The sequence below is a fragment of the Leopardus geoffroyi genome, chromosome B3 (assembly GCF_018350155.1).
Source record: "Leopardus geoffroyi isolate Oge1 chromosome B3, O.geoffroyi_Oge1_pat1.0, whole genome shotgun sequence".
NCBI lineage: Eukaryota > Metazoa > Chordata > Mammalia > Carnivora > Felidae > Leopardus > Leopardus geoffroyi.
The window spans coordinates 11,597,547-11,608,657 of record NC_059337.1 but is presented as its reverse complement, the minus strand read 5'-3'; the positions used below and the strand labels follow the sequence as shown (position 1 = coordinate 11,608,657).

Genomic DNA, 11,111 nt, shown 5'->3' with positions numbered 1-11,111 from the left:
TGAATTCAAGAGCACTTGATGTGGACTCAAGGGCACACACACACAGTAGTGAAAACAGGGTCTATTTTGCATGATTTTGGGGAACCAGACAGACTCAGGTGGTTGTGAGCCATACCCTATATTGTTACCCGAGTCTCTGGTCCACCAAGTAGCTGGCTGTGGGTCTCCTTGTAAAGTATACTCAAAATGTGCGCCTGGTGAGGTGAAGGGCGCCCGGGTGGCTCGGTCGGTTAAACATCAGACTCTTGGTTTTGGCTCAGGTCATGATCTCACAGGTTCACGGGTTCGAGCCCCGCGTCTGGCTCTGCACTGACAGTGTGGAGCCTGCTTGGGACTCTCTCTCTCCTCTCTCTCTGCCCTCCCCCACTCGCGTGGTCTCCGTATCTCTCAAAATAAATAAACTTAAAAAAAACGTGCTGAGGTGAGACACTGTTGGGTCTTTTCTGGGTGTGGTTGGTTGGCTTATCTGCAAGCTCCGTCCTCCTGGGGATGGGCTTTCCAGGAGCTTTGCACACAGGACAGGAGCACAGAGAGCTCTAGGGTGTTGGCAAAGCAGGGGGCCTGGAGTCTTGGCCGCGTTGTTTAACCTCCAGCCTGTCCTGGGAGCTGGGGGCAGGTAGGCGTGTGGGGGGTTCTCCTCAGAGTCTGCAGGAAGACCAGCTGAGGCGTTGAGCGTGGTGTGGCGGGGGGTGGGGACTGGGAAGGAGGATTGGGAGGCAGATGGACGGACCCGAGTTCGATTCCTGGCCTGGCTGCTGACCAGCTGGGGGATCCTGGCCTCACTCCTCCCAACGGCCATATGAGAGCAAAGCTCCTCTGATTGTTGTGATCAAAGGAATGATCCAGCAAAGCGCACGCTGCAGGTGCCTGGCACAGAGTCACTCAAGACAATGTCGCTGCTGCCAGCCACGTCACCAGAGGCGTTCGAGTCCCTCCTGTGGGCCAGGTGTGTTTGCATCCACTCTCTTGTTCAGTTCTTTGGAGAGTCCTTTCTGCAGGTGTACTTCCTGGAACCCACTTGGGGTTCCGCTGTCCTTCCCACGGACCCTGGGCTGTTCCCATCCAGAGCCACACCTCCTCCTCCCGGGATCCCCGTTGGAAAACAAGTCTCCTGTTGGCCTAGTGCCTTAACAGCCTGGGAGTGCGGCCGACCACGTGGGGAGCCTGGGGATGGTCTTGGTCTTCTAGAGGACCAGGATCAGGAAGGTCTTGTCACTGCGGGGTCTGCTGGTTAAAGGGGACAGATCTTGGGCTGTGAGTCTCCTGGGCTCTCTAGCACTTTCCCCTGAGGGAAGGAGGCAGGGAGCTTCTCTTCAGAGGCCATTGCAGCTTACTCGCGGGATGGCCTAAGACGTCTGAGCTCTGGGTCGAGAACACTGAAAGGCACACGTCCCAATAGGCACCCCACACTCTGGAAGGCCCCCTTCTGTCTGTGGCCTCTTCACGGGCCCATGACCTTCCCTTTTCAGATCTCACGGTTGAATTCTCTGCCTGAATGTCCCTGGCTTCCGGGCATCCTGCCTGGGCCCCTGGTGTGCCTACACCTTGGCTGAGCAGCTAGGGATGGGGGTGTGCAGGCTGCAGTGTCCACAGGTGTGCACAGGGCCCCTCACGATGCGGACCAGGTGGGGGTGCAAGAGAAGGGGAACAGGCTGCAGGCCGGGACCCTCTGCTGAAATCCCGACCTGGACGCAGCAGATGTCGGCAGCGGGTGGGCCCGGTCTGGGGGACTGACACCGGCTGCCCATCGGGGAAAACTGTGTGTGTGGTCTCCATCCTTGTTGTGAGCGTTGTTGTGCAACGTGAGAACCAATGGCGGGGAGACCAGCGGACGCCCACACGTGATGACGAGCCCGCTCTGGGTGTCCCTGCTGTTAGGATGGACCGTTTGCTAGATTGGAGTCGGGTTCACAAGGGATCTTCCCAGTCCCCTTTTTTTTTTTTTTTTTTTTTTTGGAAATCAAAGATGTAGTAGGGTTGTGCTTTGACATTGCCACTGTTTTGAGATAGCGTTGTTTTTCTTTATAATGACTCTCTCACTATAAGATGTGAGACCGTTATTGATTCAGCTGGCCTTGACATCAGCCCTTGTTTTCTCATGCCCTCACTCTCCCTCCCAAGTCCCTCGAGGTCTTGGAGGGCAGCTGTGTACTTTTCTCTCCTTATTTTACTTGGAATCACTATCCGTGGAAATAATTGCTGGGCACGTTCTGGAATAAAAAGTGAAGAACAACGGAATTGTATGCTATAGAAATGGGATCATCTCATTTTCATTTGAAAGCTACCCCAGGGGCACATTGCTCTGCCTCGAGAATCCCTCCACGTTCACCCCACGCTCGTGGAGAGGCTGCAAGGTCAGGCAGGCCAGCCTGGGGATGCCCAGCACTTAGCTTGGACCCTTTCGCTGAGGCAGTTCTCAGCTGCCCACACCGTGTGTGTGTGTGTGTGTGTGTGTGTGTGTGTGTGTGTGTGTGAGGGGTGGGGGAGGGAGGGAGAGAGAGATTTGAATGAGATAAGGTGCATGTGCTGGGTGCCTGATAAATGTGTCATTGTATTACCTGTGCAACAGGTGTTCAGGGAGCCACAAGGCACGATGGGGGGTCTGCTGGGCCACGGAGGTGAACGGTCCAGACATGCTTCTGTCTTGGAAGGCTGGTAGAGTAGAAGGAAGCGGTTGGCACACAGAGCCCCACCTTGGCCACCCTCTGCTTTACGAAGACATCTGCAACACCAGAGCATCAGCTACTATTGGTCGTGCTTTAAACAGCTTCTAGACGCCGTCTTGCGAGCTCAGGCTCTGGAGCCAGACTCGAGTCCTGGTTCTAGTATTTACCAGCCACGGGACCTCGGGGGCACTGCTCTGACCTCCCCACGAGCCCCTCTGCTCATCTGTAAAAGGGGCACAGTAGCACCCGCCTCATCGGGGCGCTGCAGAGTGGGCGTGTCATCAGCACTAACGTGTTCATGTGTCTGGCACCACTCAAGTAGCTTCTGGTATCCTTTCTGCTCTACAAGCTAGGAACCCGAAGTATGGTAGTGGACGTGCCCAGGCCCAAAGCCCCGAGTGCTGTGCACAGTGCTGCGTCGCTACCCGGTGCTGGGTCTCGGTCCCAGCCCGGGAGGCCACGTTCCAACCAGGGCCTGCTGCCTGGAGGTCCCGCTGCAGCCACACGGTTCCAGAGGCCCCAGAGAGGGTGCGGGCCCCTAGGGCTCTCCTGAGGCCGCTTTCTTTCCCCCTGGGCAGGGCGTTCGTGGCCACAGGTGCTCGTGCTTGGGACAGTGGGGTCCACAGGTGTAGCACCTGGGCAGAGGGGAGAAGGGAGGGTGGGGTGGGGACTGGAGGGTCTGTCTTTACTTGGAAAATCCAGCTCCTCCTCTGGGATGAGAGTGATTTCCTAAAAGCAGAATGAGTTCAGCCTTGGGGACGCAAAGTAGGTTGGAAGGAAGATCGGACCCGGGTAGGGTGTCTTCTTCCTTAACGTCTCCCTCTTTCCATCCTTGCCATGGGCCTTTCAGAGCAGCCGACCTCAGGGTGAGACTGGCCCATCGTCCCAAGGGATCCCACAGCCCCCAGGGGTACTACTTTCTTTCTCGAGGGGCATGCCTATTCCTCAGATGTGGGGGTCTTGCCCAGAATCCAGCTCCTCCGTTCCATATCTTTTCTGAGCATTTGGGAACTTGTGGATCATGTGTTCCAGTATTGGCTCTGGAACATGTGGCCGCCATATAGACATCACCTAGCGCCAGTGTCTTCTCGACTCACCTAAAATAGGACTTGGAATGTTATGAGAAAACATTTCAGAACGACTTAAATAGAATTTTGATAAAAAGTGGATTTATTATAAAAGTGATTTAAAAAAAAATTGGTGACATTTTGGAAGACAGGTAATTGAAAAGGAGGCAAAATAAGTTAGCCAGAGAATAGTAACCCTCGACATTTTGGTTGTGTTTTCCTCTTAATTTACCCGTCTCCTCCCCTCCCCCACTTCTTCCCTTCTCTCTTTCCCTTCCCTTCCTTCCCTTCTCTCTTTCCCTTCCCTTCCTTCCCTTCTCTCTTTCCCTTCCCTTCCTTCCCTTCCTCTACCCTCCTCTTCATTCCTTTCTGGCTCCTCCTCTCCCCTCCCTCCCTCCTCACTCCCCTCTTCCCTTTCCCTTCCTTCCTTCCTTCCTTCCATCCATCATTTATCCACTCATCATTTGCAAACATTTATTGAATGCCCACTTATGCCAGGCTCTGTGTTAGTTGGGAGGTTCAAGAAGTTGAGTCTAGAGAAAGACCAGATGTAGGACTTCCGGGATGATGGAGAAGAAAGGGCTGTGACAGGCACTGGGGGCTGGGGTGGGGACTCAGAAGCCCTGACAAGGGAGGGACCAGCTCTGCTTGGATGATGAGTGACCTCTGGACTTGTGTGGGGGTGACCTTCACATTCTTCTTTACAACATTGTGGCATAGCACTGGATTTTTGCACTCAGTATTATGAGCATTTTTGGTGCTGCTATTATGAGCATTTCTGGCATCTGTAAATATTTAAGACAATTATTAAAAAAATGCTAATGTTTATTTTTGAGAGAGAGAGCGAGCATGTGCACAAGGATGGGAGAGGGGCAGAGAGAGAGAGGGAGACATAGAATCTGAAGCAGCTCCAGGTTCCGAGCTGTCAGCACAGAGCCCGATGCAGGGCTTGAATTCACTTGACCGTGAGATCGTGACCTGAGCTGAAGTTGGACGCTCAACGGACTGAGCCACCCAGGCGCCCCTAGACTCAATATGAAGAGTGTTTCCGATGCGTCCGTAAATAGTTAAGACAATTCTTTAAATGGGAGCCTTAGAATTGGATTTTGTAGGATTGCCACCGAGTGACCCTGTCCCTAACCTCCATTGGCTGAGGAGGGGAAGAGGCCCCAGCACCAGGTACAGGGAGCGAGGCCTCTGGGGTCTGCACTGGCCCCCAAGTGGAGCCCAGATAATGGCTAGTTTCCTTTCCTCCTCCTCTTTCCTCCCCTTTATGCCCCTTCCAACTATTTCAGCCTGGCCAAGAGGAGGCTGAAGCCTGTGTGAGCGTGAAACTTGGCCCACTGCTGTCCGTCCTTACCTCTGCGTGACCAGGGGGCTTCGGCTCGCTGCCAGGCCCACAGTCACCACTGGGTTGTGTGTGGTCCTGACCCTCTTCTGTCCTTCCCCTGGTGGACGGCCACTCAGTGGCCATCTGTGCCTCATTGACCGGAGCCCGTGGAGGGTCAGCTGCCGGCCACGTGGAGCCTGCCCAGGGAGGGCTCTGTGGCCAAAGTGAGCTGAAGCCCCCCAACCCCTCAGAGCTCCGCCAGCCTTGTCCCCCTATAGGTATCGCCCCATGAGGAGCGCCCGGTGGTTCTGATGTGCACGCTGGGTTCAGAACCACCAGTCTTCTTGGGCTCTGCCTGGCCCTGAAAACAGCTGTTGTGTGAGGTTGGGATTCCATCTTACCTGTTTTCCATCTAGTTGTCCCTCAGCCACTGACTTGAGACAGTCACCTCTGTGGTAGTATATACTAAGTTCTATGTCAAAGTTTTCTGTTGAAAGCTTTTGCTTAGCTTAGCTCTATGGTGTTGGTAATTGTCCTGGTACTAGGTCCTAGGTCCCACCTGAAGTCTGTGCTAGAGGGTCCCGCACTGAGGAACAGGAGGACATGGGGGGATTTGTCACTTGGGGTCATGGAGTCCAGTGTCCTCGTGCTACATACACTTGAGGAGACTTGGGGTCCTAGAGTTTATGGGAATTCCAACTCTTGCCTCCACAGGAGGGCAAGCTCCCTCTGAGGCCCGGCTACCTGCACCCAGAGCCCTAAGCAAGACTCAGCAGGAGGCCCCGCCTCTTCTTCCAGTTCTTTCTTCTACACCTGTGCCTCATTGTTTTCCCACCCTGTCCAGGCAAGGGTGCCAGGGTGTGTGTGTTGGGGGGGGGGGGCGGTCACAGTACACCTGACCCGTGTCCCGACTGGGAAGGGTGTGGCCACTGCACTCGGGGCAGAGAGTGGATATGGGCCCATCTATAAAGAACCTCAGATTCACAATGTGGGGCTACCAAAGGGAAGCACCGTAAGGTGCTTTCTGAAAGCAGCTCGGTGACCCAAGGGACTCAGGAGTCTGAAAGCCTTGAACTTTGTCCTCAGGGGGACAGAGAAGGACTGGGGGAGAGTGGTGGCCCCACCTCACTGGCTGTGGCCAACCATGGCTGTGGCTGCTGGGGCTTGGCGGTATATCTCTCAGTCTGGGGGCTGTGCCGGAACGTGCCTGCCCTGGGAGGAGGCAGTGCTGGAGCTGGGTGCTCTGTGTGGGGGTGCCAGAGTCCCCAGAGCGGGGAGATGGCAGCCGGGCCCTGGACTGCCAACAGCCAGGCCAGCGGGCCCCACAGGAGGCCCACTTGGGGACCACTGTGAGGTCCACCAAGGCCAAGGCCACACAGCCTTGAAGACGCGTGAGAACTCGCAGGCCTGTGGCCTGACTCTGCATTTCCCATAAGCTCCCCGGGGGGGCCGGAGATACCGGTCCAGGCAACCACATCCTGAAGAGCAAGGCTTTAGCTTGCTTTTTTCCTGTACCCTGCTTCATTGTCACTCGTCGACTTTCTGAGGTCACCTCTGACCTGCCCCCTCTTCCACAATGGTCCCCAGAGACAGTGATGCCCTCTGTATTAGAATCTCACGGAGGTCCTAGCCAGACGGTCCCACGTGCCGACTCCACAGACCATCCCTGATACGGAGGCCCGGCGCCCTGCAGGAGGGCCGGGAGCAGGGACTTGAATGGGGTGATGGCTTCCTTCCCACACCCACGCGGGCCACCTTGTTTGGAGGAACGGGGTTTCCAGGATGGAAACCATCCTGGATGGCTGGTGCCAGGAAGATGGCCCTGATGTCTGAGAAGCAGCCCAGTGGGAGGGTTGGTTGCCAAAGCACATGAACATGTGGCTTTTTTTCGTGAGCAGAAAAGACTTAAGAAACAAAACAAAGCCACTATACTACAGTTTCCTTTCCTTCTCAGCAACCTACAAGTGAAAAAAAAAAAAAAAAAGCTCCCATTCGGAAGCGAGAAGGTCTAAGCCCTTGAGAGCCCATTGGACACTAAAGGCTGGGTTGTCACAGAGAAGATCCCACCTTGGCGTCCCAGCCGGGTCCCAGCACCCTGCCAAGTGTGACACAGGCAGGTGTCAGGCAAAATGGGCCACGGCTGGGACCTGCAGTCATCGGGTATGGCAGGGACAGATCAGCGCTTTTGGGGGGGGGGGAATCTGTCAGCGCTGGGGGGGAGGCTGGGCTGGGGGCAGGGGAGGATTCAAACGTAAAAAGACGTTGCCAGACGCTCGCTCGCCTGGGTGGCCGAAGAGCTCACTTTTGGGAGAGAAAGATGGCGAATGGGGCAGTTTCCCGCTGTCCAGGGAAATGATGAGCATGGGGAGGAGGAATAGAGCAGAGTATTTGGAAACTAACCAGGCGGTGACACAAAGTGGCCCGAGGAAGAAATAGATGCAGAGGAAAGAGAAAGAGAAAGTGCCCGGAAAACTTCAGTCGCAGGAGATGAAAGGTTACAGGTTCGAACTTTGCAAGTGGAGGTAGAGGGTCAGGAGGCTCGTGCCAGAGGCTGGCAAACTTGTCTCTTTGGGAGATCTTCAACATTTTCAGCGTTTTGGGTGGGGGGGGGGTGGTGGTGGTGAGAATTTCAGACGTTTGCCCCTGGAGTACTGCAGATATATATGTTCAGGGCTTCCTTTGCGCCTGAGTGTCAGAGAAAAGGCAAATGGGCAGACAGTGGGGTCAGGAGGACAGCAGGGTGGCGGGCCCCCGGCCTGACCCCCAGAAGAAGTGAGCGACGAGGAGGGGACGGCTGCCTGTTTCACCTGCCGGGGCTGCAGGCTGGGTGTGTGAGTGTGCCCAGTGGGCATTTTGGGGCAGCGCATGTCCAGTGAGACGCAGATGCCTTTCCTAGGGCAGGAAGATGGCCTGAAGCCTCTGTGCACTTGAGAAGACAGAGAACGTGTTATGGAAGTCTGCATTTGAGAAAAGCAGTGTGAGTCAAGGTTTCCTTGCCTCCCTCCCTCCCTCCCGTGTGTGCTCACCTGGAGCATTTGCCAGCCGGTGCTCCCCAAGCCCCACCTGCATCTCGCCAGGGTCCCCCGGGGTTCCAGACCTCTCCCCAGCATCAAGGTCGTCTGCATCATCTTTGATTCAATGTCTGCCCTCCTCCCCTCCTCTTCCCTCCCTGCCTCCGACCAGCTGCTCCCTGTGGGTTCTCGGGTTCTCGTCACTTCCTCACCTCCCCTGCCATTGTTGGCCTTGGTGGCCCTCCTCCCCTCCAGGCCCTCCTTCCCACAGTCTGAGCTCCTGTGGAGTCTCCTAGCGGCTCTCTGAGAGACCCTGGGGCAGAGCCTGGGGGGCTGAAGCCCAAACACCACCCTTGGGGGGTGGTCTCAAGCACTCTCTGACCCAAGTGCTTCTGTGGTCAATAAAGCTTCACTGCCTCCCCATTGCCAACAGATTAAAAGTCCAAACTCTTTAACTTAGCTTAGGAGTCTCTCCGAAGGCTGCTCCGTCTTCTACCGCGACCCCCCTTGCCCCCGCCCCCTGCCTGTCCCTGAACAGCCCTTTGGTCAGTGCCCGTGTGCAGCTGTGTCCTCAGCGGTTCCGCGCCATGTCACCTGCACCGCCCTGCCCCCCAGTCAAGGTCCAGTTCCAGCCCCACTTTTACGCGGTGCCGTGGCCTACCAACCCACGGCCCTGTCTCCCCAGAGCTTTATTCTCTGAGGTGTCCAGGCCCCGGTGAGATTTAAGATCTAAGGAGCTCAGGCAGGCACAATCCCACCGTCGTGGGCTTTCTTTGGAGGCCTGGGGGCCTGTGACCATGGGGTCGTCTTTGCCTCCTGATTTTTGCCTTCTGTGCATCTGCGCTCCCCTCGCCACATCACCCTGGGTGTCAGGTGCAATCAAAACTCTATCACATAAGAGACGTGGAGGCAGCGTTTGGGTTTTCTGGAGGACGTGGGCAAGTTCCTGAGAGGCCTTGCCTTGTGCACCGCAAACACATGCACACACTTTTACAAGGGTGCCTTGGACGTTCCTGCCTGTAAGTGTTCTTTCTGTCCCCCATCCCTGCCACTGGAATGTTCCCTTGGCCCCAGGCCAGCGGCGTCCAGCCTCCTACTCTTGCCAACGACACTCTTTTTACTTGCCCTCTTGCCTCGCCCTGCTTACTCCTCCCATCCCATCACCCCCCCCCCACAACCCCCAACCAAAAAATCCCAAATCCCCCTGCTTGTCCCGTGCAGTAGTGGGTTCACCCCGTTCCCTGTGCCCTCAGGCTCTGGGGCCCTCACCTTCTACCACAAGGACTGATCAAACCCTTTCCCACGTGCCCCTCCCCCCGCCCATATTGTTACTTCTCTAGGAAGGTGTCACAGCTATTCCTGCCCTCCTCCCCCCTCTTCCCTCCCCAGGCACTTGTTGATGTATCTGTGACATCATCAGAGAACACTCACTGGCCCAGCCTTCCCCGTGAGGCTCCCTCCAGCTTCCAGGCAGACACAGACTGTTAATTCTCTTTGTGCTCAGTACGGGGTCTCCCACTGGGACCAGTGAGGCAGTGACCACTTTTGATAGCGACAATGACGGTAGTATGAGGACGTTGCCGGGAAATGAATTTGGGAGTGTTTTTAAAATGGAAAAGAGTCGAGCAGCACTGTCCTAGAAGAGCCTACTCTAAAAGCGCCGGAGGACACAGGCGCCTGAAAAGTCTCGTACAAAAGGAGGAGACAAAAGAAGAGGAAAATGAAGGGAGATAAGGAGAAGGGCTCCCAGTGTTCCTGGAGGAGGAGGAAGCCCGTCACTGAAGCAAAGGCCGGGGGAAGGCCTGTAGCTGGCTGTTCAGACTCTCTGGGCTTCACAGGAAATGCTGTGATTTCATTCATTTGCTTGGGGAAAAAATTAAAATAAAAAAACCCCACCAAAACAACAACAAAAAACCAAACGGCTGAGCCCTCCTCTGTGCTAGGCAGTGTTCTGGGAACTGTGAACACCCTCGTGGACATAACAGTCTTGGCTTTGGTGTCTGTGGAATTCGTACTAAGCAAAGTCAGACGTCAAGCGGATGAAAGTCCCCCGTTGTTGGGAGAGTTCTAAGGGGTGGGAGCGGTGGCGGGGCCCTCAACTGGATCCGAAGGGACAGGAAGGGATGGGGATGGGACAAGGGAGGCCTGGGAGTGAGCCTCAGGAGAAATGGCCAAGGGGTGGGATGTGTCCTGAGCCCATCGAAGAGGGGTACTTTCCTCTCAAAGAGGCCGAGCCCTTTTCCCAGTGTTAGACACCCTCCCCCCGCAGGGCCACCCGCTTCCCAAGAAACCCTCCTGGCTCCTTGCAAAGAACACTGGGGGAAAAGATGGTGATGGGTTTTAGTGGTTTCAGTTTTCTAAGTTGTTGCATTTCTCTTATGGAGAAGGGGCCTCCTTCATGCACGCAGCTCTGATGTCACAGAGAACCTGCATCTGGGTCCAGCTTCATCCCAGAAAAGGGCGCAGTGAGGGCTCGTGACAGCATGGGGAGCGGTCAGGTATGTTTCTGCCCCGTGGGGCGGGCACTCCAGTGTCCTTGTGAGGTGACCTCCATGTCCTTCTCAGGGAGGTGGCCTGCCAGGAGTTCCCGGATTTCAAGGATGGCTCTTCCTGCGTATGAACGATTTGAGGCCTAGGGTGACATTAACCTTCTTCCAGAGAAGACTTTCCCTGCTTTTCTGACAGACGCTTGCTGGCAGTACGAGAGCCGGGGCCACCATCATGCAGGCTCGAGGCCTGGGGTTCCCTGAGTCAACCAGAGGGCGCGGAACGAAGCCACAGGCCCACGGAGGGCTGGTTCAGTTCTGGTTTTCCTTTGCTCTGGGGGTGTACGCCTTCGGGGTAGTGGTTGGCGAAGGGGCTTGCTCAGTAGGGCCCCAGACTGTGGTGGGCGCTGGGCGGTGACTTTTGCCCGCGAGCCCATCGGAATCACAGCTTAGTTTCTAAGTAGATTCATCAGGATTCCAGTGCCCTCGAGGCAAGAGCAGATTTGAGAGCTGGGTTTTCCGTTCTGGATTTTCTTCTCTGCGACTCTGCT

At 55.8% G+C, this 11,111-nt stretch overlaps 1 long non-coding RNA gene across 1 annotated transcript; it reads right to left on the bottom strand.

Annotated features, from left to right (window-relative positions):
- Positions 1–7,519: 7,519 nt before the first annotated feature.
- On the bottom strand, positions 7,520–8,560 carry LOC123582516. The gene is made up of 2 exons (XR_006704418.1): positions 7,871–8,560; positions 7,520–7,748 (listed from the first exon to the last, which is right to left on the bottom strand). It is a non-coding gene; the product is annotated as an uncharacterized LOC123582516 (long non-coding RNA).
- Between the last annotated feature and the right edge of the window lie 2,551 nt (positions 8,561–11,111).